This window comes from Oncorhynchus mykiss, chromosome 26 (assembly GCF_013265735.2).
Source record: "Oncorhynchus mykiss isolate Arlee chromosome 26, USDA_OmykA_1.1, whole genome shotgun sequence".
NCBI classification, from domain to species: domain Eukaryota; kingdom Metazoa; phylum Chordata; class Actinopteri; order Salmoniformes; family Salmonidae; genus Oncorhynchus; species Oncorhynchus mykiss.
This window is the reverse complement of record NC_048590.1, coordinates 48,142,903-48,162,418: the sequence shown is the minus strand read 5'-3', so window position 1 is coordinate 48,162,418 and position 19,516 is coordinate 48,142,903. Positions and strand designations below refer to the sequence as shown.

Sequence of the window (19,516 nt, the reverse complement as noted above, 5' to 3'; positions counted from 1 at the left end):
TCACCCATTAAATCAACATTGAAATGTGATATGAATGCCCATTGACTATTCAGAAACCACTCAGAAAACAAAAGTCTGTGGGTGAAAGTGTCTAGTTTCTCAAGCCCGTATTTTCTCTCAGATGAGACAATAGTGGCCTAGCCCTTCCTGACATCTCTTGGCTTCCAGAAGCTCTGCTGTCATTCCGGGGTGACAAAGTGGCCCTAAAGCAAAAGGGCCTCAACAGAAAGACCATTGTACAATGAAGTGGCGAGATGGGGAGTCATCCATGCACACTTGAAATCAGGACATGGGAGTCTTTTCCACAGTTTGAATGCTTCAGTTAAAAACAGAGCACACTGAAGACATCATGAGCACTTTAAAAACACTTCCCCTCGTCTTTTCTGCATCAGTCATGTATTTATTAACTACTCTTCTACAAGCTATTGGAAACTGGAGCCATGTGTCATGGGGAGGCATCAAATTAACTATCAATAGGGATTGTCACACCCCCACTGTGACGCGACAAATGAACTGACTGGGGAACTCTTACGGAAACCATCCACAGCAAACAGATCTCGCCACTCGCTAAATTCCAACCCCTCAAATGTATCCACTCCTCAAGAACAGGGTAAACTTGGCAACGTTAACCCTGTGTTTGTCTGTGTTGCCCTTTTCAAACCAGCAACACAAGCAGCATATTGATTGCGAGGGCACCGTAAAACCTTTGCTGGCTTTCAGGTCTTATCGATCTCTCAAAAAAATGTCTCCAATCCATTAGAGCGCTTTATATTCATGGCTCCTTTTGGTTCTGAAGTCCTGAAAACACGTTTGTTTTACCACAACTGTGTTGAACTTTAATGGCAGGGCTGAATGAAGCACAGTTGGATGATCCATCTTATCGGTCTTGCTGACAGCAATGTTAGTTAGCCAGTAACCCAGCCATCCAAATGACCGGAGTGACTTACCAGAGGGCTGCAGGCTCCAGGAAGTGTCCAGCTAGGAGCCAAAGTAGGGCAGGGCCTTCCAGCAGTACACTATTATTAGTCTCAATGGGGCGCCTGGCTTAACGCTCCACTCACGGTACAGAGACTAAACCCCCTCGATGAGCAGACTCAAGTGACTGAAGCATTGGGGCAGATGATCAATCTACCTATTAGTGTCTACTTGACAGTGAGCCTATTAAAAAAAAAAAGGCAGCCGCAGAACAGGCCAGTGACCCAACATTTTAGAGTACAGAGGTCCTGAGGCAAACAAATGAGACCCAGCTAGTTGGCCAGGCCTGCACAGGCCCACAATAGTCTTACCAGGAGTCGTATTCCTATTTTTTCAAAATCTCCTTTCAAGATGGCTACGGGTCGTGTTGAAATTGTTCCTGTAGTTAGAAATAAGATTAACATTCCTGAAACATTATTTGGTCTGAGAAACTAAGCTAATTGATTAAACCCAAATTGGTCCTTTTAATTTATAGGACTCAATAAACAAACATAGTACCTAACATCCAATTTGGACCATAATTATTGTAAGTCATGAGAAATCCAATAACATGATCAAAAGACCCCCCCCCCCCCATTATCAGTTCCACATGTCTAACAAGTAGTATGTAGCAACGGCTTGGAGTATTGTTTCGTCATACTATGTAATGTATTCCCTGTTAACCTGGTGGTTTTTCCCTGTTCCGAGAAATTGGCCATTGAAGTTGCTTGCATTACTTAACAAAAGTGTGAAAATACCCAGTTTTGTCCATTAGATGCCACTGTTCCTGCCACACCCTTTTATAAAATGTCACTGGTCTCATGTTTATTGAACAGATCGCAACATTGTATTTGTAACTTTGGGTAGAGAGCCATTTGCTTGTGCTCATGATGAAAATAAATTGTATGGTCTGAGATGGTGGGTGTCATGGTTTGCTGAAATTACATGGAACAGCTCCTACGGACGCTCATTAAGAGGTGCTGCAGTAAAACAAAAAGACAGCGGAAAAGGCCTCATCTGAAAATCGGTGAAGGCCAAATTACTTCTTCCCATTTCACTTCAGCTTCCTTTGTGCTCGAGACCTGTTCTCAGCCAAACTCCCTATTAAAAATTCCCCTCGCACCTTCCAGTATAATTAGTCCACTGAAATATCATATGCCTCTTAATCAAAGCACTTGGTGGGCCTTGGCAGACTCCCCAAAGCTTTAGCAAAAGTTAATAAAGGAGAACGGGAGGGAAAGTTCTGCATCTTATCAAGGCACTGCAGGTGAGACTCGCGATTATCAAGACATACTGCTAAGTGCTAATTATGTGTGGACGGGGTTGGTTTCATTGGTTGTAAACTGTCGCTCTTGAAAGCAGGGTTGCTGTGTGTGTGTGTGTGTGTGTAGGCTATGGGTTGAAACATGGAACTATTGTAACTACCAAGACAGAAGTCACATGAGCCACTGATTACAGCTACAACTCACATTTCCATACAACCTTGACAATAAGAAGAGATTTAGGAATGTTAGTAAAAATGCTGCATCATTATGAGGCTACACTGCTGCTAGTACCAGGCCCGTCATTATGAAGCTACACTGCTGCTAGTACCAGGCCCATCATTATGAGGCTACACTGCTGCTAGTACCGGGCCCATCATTATGAGGCTACACTGCTGCTAGTACCAGGTCCATCATTATGAGGCTACACTGCTGCTAGTACCAGGTCCATCATTATGAGGCTACACTGCTGCTAGTACCAGGCCCATCATTATGAGGCTACACTGCTGCTAGTACCAGGCCCATCATTATGAGGCTACACTGCTGCTAGTACCAGGCCCATCATTATGAGGCTACACTGCTGCTAGTACCAGGCCCAACATTATGAGGCTACACTGCTGCTAGTACCAGGCCCATCATTATGAGGCTACACTGCTGCTAGTACCAGGCCCAACATTATGAGGCTACACTGCTGCTAGTACCAGGCCCATCATTATGAGGCTACACTGCTGCTAGTACCAGGCCCATCATTATGAGGCTACACTGCTGCTAGTACCAGGCCCATCATTATGAGGCTACACTGCTGCTAGTACCAGGCCCATCATTATGAGGCTACACTGCTGCTAGTACCAGGCCCATCATTATGAGGCTACACTGCTGCTAGTACCAGGCCCATCATTATGAGGCTACACTGCTGCTAGTACCAGGCCCATCATTATGAGGCTACACTGCTGCTAGTACCAGGCCCATCATTATGAGGCTACACTGCTGCTAGTACCAGGCCCATCTCTCTAATCATTCAAGACTTGCCCTGAAACACAGCCTTGACAGGGGAACTTTTACATTTCCAAGAGATTTGTGTTAATTCAATTCATAAATACATTACTGAGAAAGCTGTTATATTGTTAACATTGGATATTTAATCCACTGCAGCACACTAAATTGTACCATGCTTAAATAATGGTTTGGTTGTTTGCTAGACACACTTGTTACTGATGACAATACCTTGGGGTCGACACCGTGTAGGTAAGCCTTACTGAAAACAAGCCGATGGAACAATTTGTTAAGAGCAAGAGTTAACATGGTCGTGGGTCCTTGAAACACAATTTAGCCAGAAAACAGGAAGGGAGATGTTCAAGCACTGCCACTTCACAGCCACGTCCCAAAAGGACATGACAATTAGAGGTTTTCCTAGTGTGCTCCAGTAGGGTATGAGCAGCACAGAGTGGCCATCTGCCTGTATGCCTGGCCCCAGACACCCCACCTCTGATAACCTCCCAGCAAACCACCACAGGGCAGGACAAAGCCAAACAAGTGTCATAAAGCCACTCAGTCTGCTTTAGGACTCTGCTTTGATGGGCAGCAGGCAAAACCCCCAGAGACAATGGCATCTCCCCAGGGCACAGAAATGTTAACATTCCTTGAATACAAATTTCTTCAGCTGGAATATTTCAAAGCTCATAAAAGCAGCTCATTGTTGAGGGTTGCTTTCCAAAGCTACGGAACAGGAAGTAGGACTACCAAGCCTCATTCAAACAATAAAAAGGGGAAAAACAGAAGAAATGTGTATATCTGTGGCAGGAAGCTAGACGGTACCGTCTCTCTTTAGGCTAACGCAAAGCAGCTGATACAAAAGCCTCACACACACACAATAATTAGCTTACTTTTTGACAGTCTGATAATCAGCCCAACTTATCATTCATTAATTTAGCCAAGATGATAACTGCTCCCAATAGAATGGGGTGGTAAGCTGAGATAACATAAGCTTGTTCAAACCCAGAACTAATTTAGTTCATCATGCAAATGAGAGACGCCAACATTTCCCTGAACACTGCATTGCCCCACACCATTTAGCCTACAGAACCTAGGTTCCTCACGCATGTAGCCTAGTGCTCTGGCTAATGTTGCTTTTCACATCTGTTCAGTCTATTCGAGTTCTCAAGTAGTCTGAATAACATGACTGAAATAACAGCAACATTTAAAAAAAATACAAATATATATATATATTTTTTTAAATAATAATAATAATAATTATTATTATTATTAGACTACAGGCCAGGCCTTTAACACTGGGCCTGATGTAGTCCTAGCAACTAGCTAGCCTCACCTACATGCTTCAAACATGACTTTTCGGTTCACTTTTTTTTTTTTACACCTTTATTTAACTAGGCAAGTTAGTAAAGAATAAATTCTTATTTTCAATGACAGCCTTGGAACAGTGGGTTAACTGCCTTGTTCAGGGGCAGAACAACAGATTTTTACCTTGTCAGCTCGGGGATTTGATCTTGCAAACTTTTCGGTTAATAGTCCAACGCTCTAACCACGAGGCTACCTGCCGCCACTAAAGCACATCAAAAGGCCCATGTATTCCCAATGACGATATAAAATAATTTAGCATTTTGCCCTGATGCGACCAAAGCCGAGCCCCTTGAGGAAAGAGATGGCTCCAGCAGCTGACTGGAGAAGTAGAGTAGAGGCCATTTGTCCACTATTTGTAAAGTAGCTGGATCTTCTGGCTGCAATCAGCACCTGTCTATCCAACTATAGCACCCTTAATACTGGTCTACTTCACATAGCAGAGAGCCACATAGGAAAAAAGCTTTGTAATTAACTGAACACTTTCCCCAGAACTAAAGATTCCTGTTGAATCAACTTACCACTGATGCATTAATCAAAGCTGTAAATACATTTGTTTCTAAATAAATGCTGGAATTACAATTTAGTGTGTGCGCAACATCCAACATATTGAAAGCCCTCACTGAGAGGTGGAGCCAGGTTCAAGAGAATTAGCAAAACAGTCAATTCAGCACCATGCATAAGAGTTGTAAGACTTCTTGTAAGAATACAGAAACAATATCCACTCAGACCAATGTGGTCCAGAGGTTCATTCCACTGAAACAGCAGAGCTTGCAGACGCCTGATAAGGAAAACAGCTGTGGTTGACTATCCAGCTCTTGTCAAGACAGGCAGATCTTTCCAAATTCATGTTTCAGACATGACCTGATTAAGCAATGAAGGGAAAGGCCTACGCATTTCATTCAGGCAAATTCTTTCTAGAGCTATGCCTGACCTGAAGGGAAAGCAGCAAGTCCTGTAAACTGCTGAGGTGAAGTGACTTGATCAGACAACACCGCGAACTAGACAGGGCTGAGGCCAATGTTCCCTAAAAAAAAATTCCCAGCACTGAGAAAATGTAAAGTATGCTGAGCGCAAACTTGAACATAGTAAAAATTCAGTGCAACTTCCAGCCCGTTGACTGAACACTGAGGGTGCACCCACTTTAAGTTACAGTTTTAACAGAGGCCAAGGTGACTGAAAATGTTGTTTGATGCAAGAAAACACTTTACAAAATAAAATGCATTATTATTCCCATACCATTACTACAGAGAATCAAACAGTTACCCTCTCTCTGCCTGTTGGCTTAGCTTATTTCATGCCTGTCTCAAAATACAGCACTGCCCCTAAGACAAAACAAAAAAGCTCTTTACCTGACTCTCTTTTCAAAGATTTATAGAAATGCATGTGTTTTGTGCTCTTGGAGGAAGCAATCACTCCCCATTGCTGACTACAAAAAATTGTGTAACTTGGCTAACTCACTAACTAGCAAAAGATATAAACAAAATGTGTACAAAACAAAAGCATTTACTCATGACTGATCATGCTGTAAACACAGTCCAGCTCAAAGTAAATGGCACACATCCATATATGGCAACAGTCTATTTGCATATAGGCCTACTGCAGCACAGGTATGTGTAGAGTACAGGTTAAGTAGTGCATGTCAATGCAATAGAATCCTACTCCGATGCGTTCTGCCGACAGCAAAAGTATTTTGTTTTGGGTAGTGTTGCATTGAAAGTGGCTAACATTGCGTTGAGTCGATCACAATTGCCATAGTAAAGGGAAACGTTGATAGCGTTAACTGGGAAAACTCTAGAACAATGGTCACCAACCTTTTCTGAGTCAAGATCACAGAGTCAAAATGCAAGCTGAGATCTACCGCTTAGATTTATTAACATGACTTAGACGTAAGCCTATGCAACATTAATAACCAACATTAAAAACAGCACTGTAGCAATAAGGTTTGTGCAGTAAACTATAGGCTCATTATCAATGCATACTGTCTTTGCTGCCAATGCATTGTGTTGGAGACTTTATTATATTCAAGCAATAAGGCACAAGGTGGTGTGGCACAGTCGAAGTTGAAAGTTTACATTAATTTAGGTTGGAGTGTTCAAAACTCGTTTTTCAACCACTCCACAAATTTCTTGTTAACAAACTGTAGTTTTGGCAAGTCGGTTAGGACATCTACTTTGTGCATGACAAGTCATTTTTCAAACAATTGTTTACAGACAGAATATTTCACTTATATTTCACTGTATGACAATTCCAGTGGGTCAGAAGTTTACATACACTAAATTGACTGTGCCTTTAAACAGCTTGGAAAATTCCAGGAAATTATGTCATGGCTTTAGAAGCTGCTGATAGGCTAATTGACATAATTTGAGTCAATTGGAGGTGTACCTGTGGAAGTATTTCAAGGCCTACCTTCAAACCCAGTGCTTCTTTGCTTGACATCATGGTAAAATCTAAAGAAATCAGCTGAGACTTCAGAAAAATAATTGTAGAAGTCCACGAGTCTGGTTCATCCTTGGGAGCAATTTCCAAACGACTGAAGGTACCAACAATGGTACGCAAGTATAAACAACATGGGTCCACGCATCGTACCGCTCAGAAAGGAGACGCGTTCTGTCTCCTAGATAAGAGTGTACTTTGGTGCGAAAAGTGCAAATCAATCCCAGAACAACAGCAAAAGGACCCTGTGAAGATGCTGGAGGAAACAGGTAGAAAATATTCTATATCCACAGTAAAACGAGTCCTATATCCACATAACCTGAAAGACAGCTCAGCAAGGAAGAAGCCACTGCTCCAAAACCTCCACAAAAAAACAGACTACGGTTTGCAACTGCACATGGGAACAAAGATCATACGTTTTGGAAAAATGTCCTCTGATCTGATGAGACAAAAATAGAACTGTTTGGCCATAGTGACCACCGTTATGTTTGGAGGAAAAAGGGGGATGCTTGCAAGCTGAAGAACACCATCCCAACCGTGAAGCACGGGGGTGGCAGCATCATGTTGTGGGGGTGCTTTGCTGGAGGAGGGACTGGTGCACTTCACAAAATAGATGGCATCATGAGGCAGGAAGATGAGGTGAATATATTAAAGCAACATCTCAAGACATCAGTGAAAGCTTGGTCGCAAATGGGTCTTCCAAATGGACAATGACCCAAAGCAGACTTCCAAAGTTGGGGCAAAATGACTTAAGGACAACAAAGTCAAAGTATTGGAATGGCCATCACAAAGTCCTGAACTTAATCCTATAGAAAATGTGTGGGGAGAACTGAAAAAGCGTGTGCGAACAAGGAGGCCTACAAATCTGTCTCAGTTACACCATCTCTGTCAAGAGGAATGGGCCAAAATACACACAAATTATTGTGGGAAGCTTGTGGAAGGCTCCCCAAAACATTCGGCCCAAGTTAAACAATGCTACCAAATACTAATTGAGTGTATGTAAACTTCTGACCCACTGGGAATGTGATGAAATAAATAACATTTAAATAAATCACTCTACTATTATTCTGACATTTCACTTTCTTAAAATAAAGTGGTGATCCTAACTGACCTAAAACAGAGAGTTTTTACTAGGATTAAAATGTCAGGAATTGTGAAAAACTGAATTTAAATGTATTTGGCCAAGGTGTATGTAAACTTCCGACTTCAAATGTATATGGCCAATATACCACGGCTAAGGGCTGTTCTTATGCACGACGCAACGCAGAGTGCCTGCAGACAGCCCTTAGCCGTGGTATATTGGCCATATACCACAAACCTCTGAGGTGCCGTATTGCTAGTATAAACTGGTTACCAATGGAATTAGAGCAGTAAAAATAAATAAGTTCTCATACCCATGGTATATTGTCTGATATACCACGGCTGTCAGCCAATCAGCATTCAGTGTTTGAACCCCGAATTCAGGGTTCGATCACACCAGTAATAGATATGTTGTTGTATTACTTGTTAAGCCCAGCTGAGTGAGCATACATTTAAATAATTTGCTGATGGTGCGTGCATCTGATGGTCATTCACAGCGGAGGGCGAGAGCAGCAGACTGAGGGTCCGCCTCTCAACACCCCTCCACTTTCCCTTTCCTACACTGACCAAAATGTTGACATTGCTAAGTAAGAAATGAAACATGAACTCAGTCATAAAAACAGCAGCTCTTTGCTGTACTCATTGAGTCTCTCTCATGGTTTTACACATCTTGAAATCTCACAGTACCAACGTTGCTTCAGCTTTCTATAATGCCTGCTGCGTTACTGCAGACACGATCATCTGGGCCAACTGATTGGACAGCGGTAGGTCTGAGCCAACTGATTGGACAGCGGTAGGTCTGAGCCAACTGATTGGACAGCGGTAGGTCTGAGCCAACTGATTGGACAGCGGTAGGTCTGAGCCAACTGATTGGACAGCGGCAGGTCTGAGCCAACTGATTGGACAGCGGTAGGCCTTTAGTGCACTTGATTTGCTCTCTGGGCCCGCCGGGAAGGGAGAGTTTGTACCTACAGTCACATGAAATGGTTCAAAATGGCAACCTTTCCCCTACCCGGGTGCACCTACCACCAACAGCAGGAGACAAATAAATAAAAAATAGGAACAAGGATTTATCGTTGGGGTTTTTACAGAAATGTTTGAAGGTCGACTAGGAATGCCTTGGAGATTGACCAATCGATCGACCGGTTGGTGACCACTGCTCTAGAAAGTTGAGTGAAGTTTAATCTCAAGCTACTCTCTGCAGGCTGATATTCCTGCACTGCAGTCCCAGGGAGCTGTTCGTCTCGGGGCTACTGCGTGTGCGCGCACAGCTTAGAGGGAACATTGGCTGCAGCAGAAATCTCAAATTAAACTCTAAACCCAATGAGCCATTTATGCATCACATTTCTAGAAAAGATGTAGTCCCCGGGTCTTTTCAAAAGTGCTTATGAATGAAAAGGCATTTCCACTGATGAGTCTCTTTTGGAAGTCTGAATAGCAACTGATGCACTGTTCCTTTGAGCATCAGCTAGCTCTGAACTTCAATCACAGAAAGAATAATTCAAGAATGTATGACAAAATGTGCTGATGAAGGACACTCATTGAAGAGAGGGCTTTGAAATGGGTTTGGAAGGACACGTAAACTACAAATCACAGTCGCTGACTGACAAAAGTGCACACTGCCAAGGCCAAACCATGGAGGCTTTCTTGGCATATACAGTGCCTAAAGAACATATTCACAAATATATATAACACAAGTGTTCAACAACCGGAGTTAGAATCACCTTTGGCAGCGATTACAGCTGTGAGTCTTTCTGGGTAAGTCTAAGAGCTTTCCAAACCTGGATTGAACAATATTGCCATACTATTATTTATTTTTAATGGTTTAAGCTCTATCAAGTTGATTGTTGATTATATTTAAGTCTGCCATACATTTTCATGCAGATGTTAAGTCCAAACTGTAACTCGGCCACTCAGGAACATTTAATGTCGTCTTGGAAAGAAACTCCAGTGTATATTTGGTCTTGCGTTTTAGGTTATTGTCCTTCTGAAAGGTGAATTTGTCTCCAAGTGTCTGTTGGAAAGCAGACTGAACAAGGTTGTACTCTAGGATTTTGCCTTTGCTTAGCTCTATTCTGTTTCTATTTATCCTAAAACACATCCCTAGTTCTTGACGATTAATATCATACCCATAACATGATGCAGCCACTACCATGCTTGAAAATATAAAGTGGTACTCAGTGATGTGATGGATTTGCTACAAATATAATGCCTTGTATTGAGGAATGCATGTTTTGGAATATTTATATTCTATACAGTCTTCCTTCTTTTCACTCTGTCATTTAGGTTAGTATTGTGGAGTAACTACAATGTTGATCCATCCTCAGTTCTCCTGTCACAGCCATTAAACTCTGTAACCCCTTTAAAAAGTCACAATTGGCCTCATTGTGCTATCCCTGAGTGGTTTCCTTCCTCTCCGGCAACTGAGTTTGGACGGGGGTCTGGATCGTCGCAGTGACTGACTATATTGATACACCCTCCAAAGCGTAATTATTAACTTCACCATGCTCAAAGGGATATTCAATGTCTGCTTGCTTTTTTTTTGTATTACCCATCTACCAATAGGTGCCCTTCTTTGTGAGGCATTGGAAAACCTCCCTGGTCTTTGTGGTTGAATCTGTGTTCTGTGTTTGAAATTCACTGCTCGACGGAGAAACCTTACAGATAATTGTATGTGTGGGGTTCAGAGATGACGCAGTCATTATAAAATAAATATTAAACACTATTATTACACACAGAGTGAGTCCATGCAAACGTATGTGACTTGTTAATCAAATTTTTACTCCTGAACTTATTTAAGCTTGCCATAAGAAACGGGTTGAATACTTGACTCAAGACATTCCAGCTTTTTATTTTGTGTGTGTGTGTGTGTGTGTTATATATATATATATATATATATATATATATATATATTTTTTTTTTTTAAATGGGGGGAAAATAATGACACTCAATTTAATACATTTAAAATTCAGGCTGTAACAACAAAAAAAAGTGTAGAAAAGGTCAAATTGTGTTAACTTTCTGAAGGCATTAGGCTTGCTAGAGCGCACAGAGCAAAGACTGCTTCTCAGAGCAGAGAGATGCAGACACACAACAGCCAAGTGGGCTGAGCCAGTGCTCAGCCAGTGCACACAAAAGCCCCAAAAAGTAACTGTATCCAAGACTGCAGAAACAGTTTGACAGAACAAAGTGAAGCTGGATGAACCTCCGTTAATTGGTGAAGAGGCTGGATAGAATAGAACTGACTGGGGTGTGTGACACTTTTTTATTTCTGAAAAGTAGTGTATTTTTTAAAGATCAGGGGAGCCAAACAAACAGCCCTCAGGGCAAAATAAGTTTGACACCTCTGTTTTAGGTTGTTTTCACACTTGGTCCCTTTCAGACGACTTTGGAGAACTCAATGCAGTTTGCAAAAAGAAAATTGTACAGTGTGAACATTCCAAAGGAACTCCGACCTCTCAAAAGAGCCCCAGACGCGAAGCGAAACCATCTGGAGAGGTGGTCTGAACTCGGTTCCTTCACTTTTTGGGGGTAATGTGAACAAAAATCTCCCCAGGTTTACATGTCGTTATTCCAGCGCCACCGTTTCCCCTGACATAACCCCTCACATTAGTGCCACAAAAGAGAGATGATGCGCAGGTTTGTGGGGGAAAATGTGCCGTTTTGGATATTGATTAGCAATTGTCAAGAATGCACAGAAATGCCCCAAAAAATTGTGGAGTTTAGTTTAGATAATTTTTTGCAATATGTGATCTATAGGCTAAGAGAGCTTCATAGACTGTTTATTCGATTGTGGGGTTTGAATAGTGTGAGGAGATAATATACTGTATTTGGTGAGAATCACAAACTAGGGTACAACATTTATTCTAGCTCTCAAAAGGGGCAGTACCCAACATCAGGTTTACAATTTACCATGACAGCATTATTTAATCTGCAGTTATTCTTCTGCCTTTTATTATGTTACCATAATATTTACATGTTAATCGTATCTTCTGATTAAAATGATTGTCTCATCTTTTAACTAAATGCAATCTATTAGCTTCCAACAACGTAAGTAGGTATATCTAGCTGTCCAATAGCACATTCTGATTGAATGGCTTTCCTGCCATTTATAAAAACCCCTAGCTAGTTTACTCGCCTAAACTCAGAAGTTCAGAGTTGAACGCATGAGAGACTGGCCACGTAGCAGGAGCTTGCTAGAACGTCAAGAGGGCATGAACACTGTTACGGTACCCAAATGTGGCTTTCCTTCTTTTCTTTATCCCTTTACATTGAACAACATACCTAGTTAGTGTTTTTGTGCAACTTGCAAAACATATAGTTAGTTAGCTAGCTAACGTTACCCGCTGTGGCTGTACGAGTGTGTCTACAAGAAGCTAACGTAGCTGCCAGCTGATGTCTTAAAACATTGCTGGCTGGTCCACTACTGTAACGTTAGCTAGCTGGCAGGCTAACGTGTACATATAACTTCCATGCATCCTATCAAATACAATGATAGCTAGCTACTTAGCTAGCAAACAAGCTAGTACGGCAAAAAATAGCAATTTCCGTCGCTATACTGTCTGAACAAGGCACTACATATGACGGTTATCCTAACTAGCAGCTGGCTGTGTATGTGGAGAATGGAAAATTATTAAACAGACGTTAGCATTACATGGGCAATAATAAACATTAGAGAATGCTGAAAGATGTGTGACTTACCTGCGACAAAAGCTCAATAAATGTCCTGTTCAGTTATAGTGCTGAATATCCAGGGATGCTGAAATCAATTACTTAGATAGCTGGCTTCTCTCTGAATGTTCCTTTTCACAAGAGGCTGTATGCCTTACCTTCGCGCAACATTTAATGTGGACACACAATCGCGCATCTGCTTCTCACTGCTAGCACTCTGACACCGCGAGACAGTACGAGAGGGTGGAGATCCGACGGACCAATGAGAGGCCCCGGTGAGAAAGGCAATGGCCAATGAAATCGAAGATTGTCCGTTGTTTTTTTTGTCATTGGCAGATTCAGATATCTGACGTTAGGGGTCGCGGTTGTGCACATACACAGTCATTTTAAATGATCTGTCTGTTATTTTAACTAAATGGGATAAAAGTATGTTTCATTCAATAGCAAAAACAGTTGTAAAAACATAAATTGTGATCATATATGGCTCTTAAAATGATCTGGTAAGGAGGTTTTGATTCATTGTGACTACAGCTATAGGCTACAAGGTATATTGTGGAATGTGGATGGATGCTACATCTCTGTATGAAAATGAGCAGAGGTGGGGTGGCTACCTGCTATCCTGAGACCAAGATCTAGTCTGTTGTATTCATATAAATAACATTGAATTTCTGCAGAATTAGACTAAACTTATGTTGAACCCTCTCAAGTGGCATTGCAATATGAGTTCTGATGTTGTGATATGAGTTCTCATGTTGTCATATGAGTTCTCATGTTGTGTGATATGAGTTCAGATGTTGTGATATGAGTTCTTATGTTGTGTGATATGAGTTCTCGTGTTGTGATATGAGTTCTGATGTTGTGTGATATGAGTTCTGATGTTGTGATATGAGTTCTCATGTTGTGTGATATGAGTTCTGATGTTGTGATATGAGTTCTCATGTTGTGTGATATGAGTTCTCATGTTGTCATATGAGTTCTCATGTTGTGTGATATGAGTTCAGATGTTGTGATATGAGTTCTTATGTTGTGTGATATGAGTTCTCGTGTTGTGATATGAGTTCTGATGTTGTGTGATATGAGTTCTGATGTTGTGATATGAGTTCTCATGTTGTGTGATATGAGTTCTCATGTTGTCATATGAGTTCTCATGTTGTGTGATATGAGTTCAGATGTTGTGATATGAGTTCTTATGTTGTGTGATATGAGTTCTCGTGTTGTGATATGAGTTCTGATGTTGTGTGATATGAGTTCTGATGTTGTGATATGAGTTCTCATGTTGTGTGATATGAGTTCTCATGTTGTGATATGAGTTCTCATGTTGTGTGATATGAGTTCTCATGTTGTGATATGAGTTCTGATGTTGTGTGATATGAGTTCTGATGTTGTGATATGAGTTCTCATGTTGTGTGATATGAGTTCTCATGTTGTGTGATATGAGTTCTCATGTTGTGTGATATGAGTTCTCATGTTGTGATATGAGTTCTCATGTTGTGTGATATGAGTTCTCATGTTGTGTGATATGAGTTCTCATGTTGTGTGATATGAGTTCTCATGTTGTGTGATATGAGTTCTCATGTTGTGATATGAGTTCTCATGTTGTGTGATATGAGTTCTCATGTTGTGTGATATGAGTTCTCATGTTGTGATATGAGTTCTCATGTTGTGTGATATGAGTTCTAATGTTGTGTGATATGAGTTCTCATGTTGTGATATGAGTTCTCATGTTGCTCTTTTTTGGCCTGTTTTAATTTGAGAAGAAAAAAAGTCTCAAGTCATCCCTGTTCAACATAGGCTGTGACCTGGCTGAAAACGTACATCACATTTGATTTCATGACAGCAGTACCAGAATCCCATTTTTTTTAAAGGAGCACTAGACCAATGTTTCAGTGTGTCCTTCTACTCTGCTTGTGTACAACCGGGCTGGGAGCTGTACTCATTAATTGTGCTATTTTCAGACATATTTACTCCAGATGAAACATTCACAACGTAAAAGGCGTTAAGCAAATCAATAACACATTTATTTTTGATTACTGCAGATTAGGGGACTTTGTGTGTGTGTGTGTGTGTGTGTCTGTGTGTGTAGACTGCAGGCTACAATTAAGCTAATGAAGCAGGTTCTCATAAGGGCATGTCTTCTTGCATTATAAAACAACAATATTTCTGGATCTGTGGTGGTGCTCAGTCATGGCAAATGCAGGTTACAAATGCTTTGTTAGCGTATCATTACGTGCTCTGCCTAATAGATCGATCAATAGAATTGTAATCATGTGTGGAAAATGTTTATAAACAGTAAACATCATAGACAGGGTTAGGCTGTATCATACACCCACCACCCTTAAAAACACACAGTCATTTGTAATTCCAATATGATTCATTTTATTCACAAAACAACAACCCTTTGAGGCTGTTGTCAAGCCCTTTCTCATGTTCATCAGCTCATACAGTGTCCTTTCATCAGGCTCCCCTACTCACCTCCATGCATTATTCACTATGTCCCCCCCCCCCCCCCCCCCCCCCCCCCCCAGTGAAAGGGTTCCTGACCTGCGATGAAGAGCTTCACTCCACACTCAGCCTTGCATGCTGGGTAATGAGCTTTGGCCATGTGTATGGCTGGTCATGCTTTTTTGATGTGTCACTGGGGTCGGTGTCCTGGTCCACTCTGCTAAGTGAAGAAAGGAAACAGGCTGCAGGCAACAGGGTGCTGTGGGTGTTATAGGAATAACATGCTAATAGGATGCACCATTTACAAGAGTGGCTTTTTAATGGTCAGCCGAATAATCAAAGATAGTAGCATTGTGTATTTGTTGTTTGGATCAATGTTATTTTCAGTGTGTGTGTGTGTGTGTGTCATTTTGTGTGTGTGCGTGTGTGTGTGTGTGTGCGTGTGTGTGTGTGTGCTCTCCCACAGGAGTGCCTGCCCATCTCCAACATAGAGGAGGAGACAGTCTCTCAGAAGTAAACAGTCTCTCAGAAGTAAACAGTCTCTCAGAAGTAAACAGTCTCTAAGAAGTAAACCGTCTCTCAGAAATAAACAGTCTTTCAGAAGTAAACAGTCTCTCAGAAGTAAACAGTCTCTCAGAAGTAAACAGTCTCTCGGGATGTGTGTGTGTAAATTCCTATGTGTACATGTGCTAAATTTTGGAGGTGTGTTTGAATGTTCCCTGCTTGTTGACAAGGAAGCTCAAATTGTGATGATTGAAATCTGGACCCAAGATGCCAGGGGTGCATTCAGTTCGGTTCAACATTTGCTAATTGCTTGACGGTTTGTACTGAATGACACATTTCCCCAAAACAATGTGCAATATGGTTGTGACCATTTTAAAACACAAAACCTGTGCAGCACATACACAGTCATTCTCTGGGTCACCATATCCACAACATTCTTCAACTGGTCATTCAGCACTCCGTTCTTCAACTGGGTGTTCAGCACACCGTTCTTCAACTGGTCATTCAGCACACTGTTCTTCAACTGTGTGTTCAGCACACCGTTCTTCAACTGGGTGTTCAGCGCACCGTTCTTCAAATGTGTGTTCAGCACACCGTTCTTCGACTGGTCATTCAGCACACCGTTCTTCAACTGGGTGTTCAGCACACCGTTCTTCAACTGGGTGTTCAGCGCACCGTTCTTCAAATGTGTGTTCAGCACACCGTTCTTCAACTGGTCATTCAGCACACCGTTCTTCAACTGGGTGTTCAGCACACCGTTCTTCAACTGGGTGTTCAGCACACCGTTCTTCAACTGGGCGTTCAGCACACCGTTCTTCAACTGGTCATTCAGCACACCGTTCTTCAACTGGTTGTTCAGCACACCGTTCTTCAACTGGGTGTTCAGCACACCGTTCTTCAACTGGGTGTTCAGCACACCGTTCTTCAACTGGGTGTTCAGCACAACGTTCTTCTACTGGGTGTTCAGCACACCGTTCTTCAACTGGGTGTTCAGCACACCGTTCTTCAACTGAGTGTTCAGCACACCGTTCTTCAACTGGGCGTCCAGCACACCGTTCTTCAACTGGGCGTTCAGCACACCGTTCTTCAACTGGGTGTTCAGCACACCGTTCTTCAAATGTGTGTTCAGCACACCGTTCTTCAACTGGTCACTCAGCACACCATTCTTCAAATGTGTGTTCAGCACACCGTTCTTCAACTGGTCATTCAGCACACCGTTCTTCAACTGGGTGTTCAGCACACCGTTCTTCAACTGGGTGTTCAGCACACCGTTCTTCAACTTGGCGTTCAGAACACCGTTCTTCAACTGGGCGTTCAGCACACCGTTCTTCAACTGGGTGTTCAGCGCACTGTTCTTTAAATGTGTGTTCAGCACACCATTCTTCAACTGGTCATTCAGCACACCGTTCTTCAACTGGGTGTTCAGCACACCGTTCTTCAACTGGGTGTTCAGCACACCGTTCTTCAACTGGGCGTTCAGCACACCGTTCTTCAACTGGTCATTCAGCACACCGTTCTTCAACTGGGTGTTCAGCACACCGTTCTTCAACTGGGCATTCAGCACACCGTTCTTAAACTGGGCGTTCGGTACAGTTTCCTTTGAATTCAACGTTGCACACCGTTCTGTCAAACTGAACGCACCCAGCTGCATAATAATGAGTATGTAACTTTGCACTAATACAGGGGGGGAAAACGACACAAGAAGGAGGGCAGAAGGAATTAAGTAGGTCTATCTTGTTTTGGGAGAGGATGTGAGTGGAAAGTTGTTAAAACCACAGAGGACATTTCGGCACCTAATCACATTTCCTGGCAACCACGTTCTCGATTCCCTCATCCAGGAACATGCAGAATGTTATTGAGATTAATAAGCTTAGTGTTTTTATCCCTGTCCCTATGCACAGAGGCTGATGTCTGGCACTACCCAGGTAGCTACTTCGAATGAAAAATATGCTCAAACACATGCTGGATATTATTCCATAGTAGTGTCAAAAAGCAGCATTCACAACACTGATAGGAGCTTTATATACACATCTAGCTTTACAGTACTTATAACTGCACTGCCAAAATTAGGAATTAGCATATATATATATTTTTTTAAATACGTTTGGATGAAGATACTAGATGTGGACTGAATAAGTTACATGCATATGCTCATACTACAGGTTTAGGCATAAATATGTTATTATTAGGTTGATCAAGGAAGCGAAGGTAACCTGCCTAAATGATTACCGCCCCGTAGCACTCTTGTTGGTAGCCATGAAGTGCTTTGAAAGGCTGGTCATGGCTCACATCAACAGCATCCTCCAGGATACACTAGACCCACTCCAATTCGCATACCGCCTCAACAGATCCACAGATGGCGCAATCTCAATCGCACTCCATCCTGCCCTTTCCCACCTGGACAAAAGGAACACCTATGTGAGAATGCTGTTCATTGACTACAGCTCAGAGTTCAACACCATAGTGCCCACGAAGCTCATCACTAGGCTAAGGACCCAGGGACTTAACACCTCCCTCTGCAACTGGATCCTGGACTTCTTGACGGGCCGCCCCCAGGTGGAAAGGGTAGGCAACAACACGTCTGCCACGCTGATATTCAACACTGTGGCCCCTCAGGGGTGTGTACTTAGTCCCCTCCTGTACTCCCTGTTCACCCAATACTGCATGGCCAAACACAACTCCAACACCATCAATAAGTTTGCTGACGACACAACAGTGTTGCCTGATCACCAACATCAATGAGACAGCCTATAAGGAGGAGGTCAAAGAACTGGCAGTGTGGTGCCAGGACAACAACCTCTCCCTCAATGTGAGCAACATAAAGGAGTTGATCGTGGACTACAGGAAAAGGCGGGCTGAACAGGCCACCATTAACATCGACAGGGCTATAGTGAAGCGGGTCAAGAGTTTCAAGTTCCTCTGTGTCCACATCACCAACAAACTATCATGGTCCAAATACACCAAGACAGTCGTGAAGAGGGCACTGCAAAACCTCTTCCCCCTCAGGAGACTGAAAAGATTTGGCATGGGTTCCCAGATCCTCAAAGAGTTATACAGCTGCACCATTGAGAGCATCCTGACCAGTTGCATCACCACCTGGTATGGCAACTGCTCTGCATCTGACCGTAAGGCAATTCAGAGGGTAGTGCGTACAGCCCAGTACATCATTGGGGCCAAGCTTCCTGCCATCCAGGACCTTTATAATAGGTGGTGTCAGAGGAAAGCCCATAAAATTGTCAGACTCCAGTCACCCAAATCATAGACTGTTTTCTCTGCTTCCGCACGGCAAGCGGTACAGGAGCGCCAAGTCTAGGACCAAAAAGCACTTTAACAGCTTCTACCCCCAAGCCATAAGACTGCTGAACAATTAATCAAATGGCCCCCGGACTATTTACATTGACACCCCCCCTCCATTTATTTTGTACACTGCTGCTACTCACTGTTTATTATCTATGCATAGTCACTTCACCCTACTTACATGTACAAATTCCCTCGACTAACCTGTAACCTCGAACATTGACTCGGTACCGGTACCCCCTGTATATAGCCTCCACATTGACTCAGTACCGGTACCCCCTGTATATAGCCTCCACATTGACTCAGTACCGGTACCCCCTGTATATAGCCTCCACATTGACTCGGTACTGGTACCCCCTGTATATAGCCTCCACATTGACTCGGTACCGGTACCCCCTGTATATAGCCTCCACATTGACTAGGTACTGGTACCCCCTGTATATAGCCTCCACATTGACTCAGTACCGGTACCCCCTGTATATAGCCTCCACATTGACTCTGTACCGGTACCATCT

At 42.6% G+C, this 19,516-nt stretch overlaps 1 protein-coding gene across 1 annotated transcript in view; it reads right to left on the bottom strand.

Moving 5' to 3' along the window:
* LOC110506198 (D-glucuronyl C5-epimerase B-like) overlaps positions 1 to 12,980 on the bottom strand; it is a 77,044-nt gene extending 64,064 nt beyond the window's left edge. Inside the window, exon 1 of the mRNA XM_036963807.1 lies at positions 12,789 to 12,980. The gene's annotated coding sequence lies outside the window, so the exon portion shown is untranslated. The remainder of the gene's footprint in view (positions 1 to 12,788) is intronic.
* Positions 12,981 to 19,516: the final 6,536 nt, after the last annotated feature.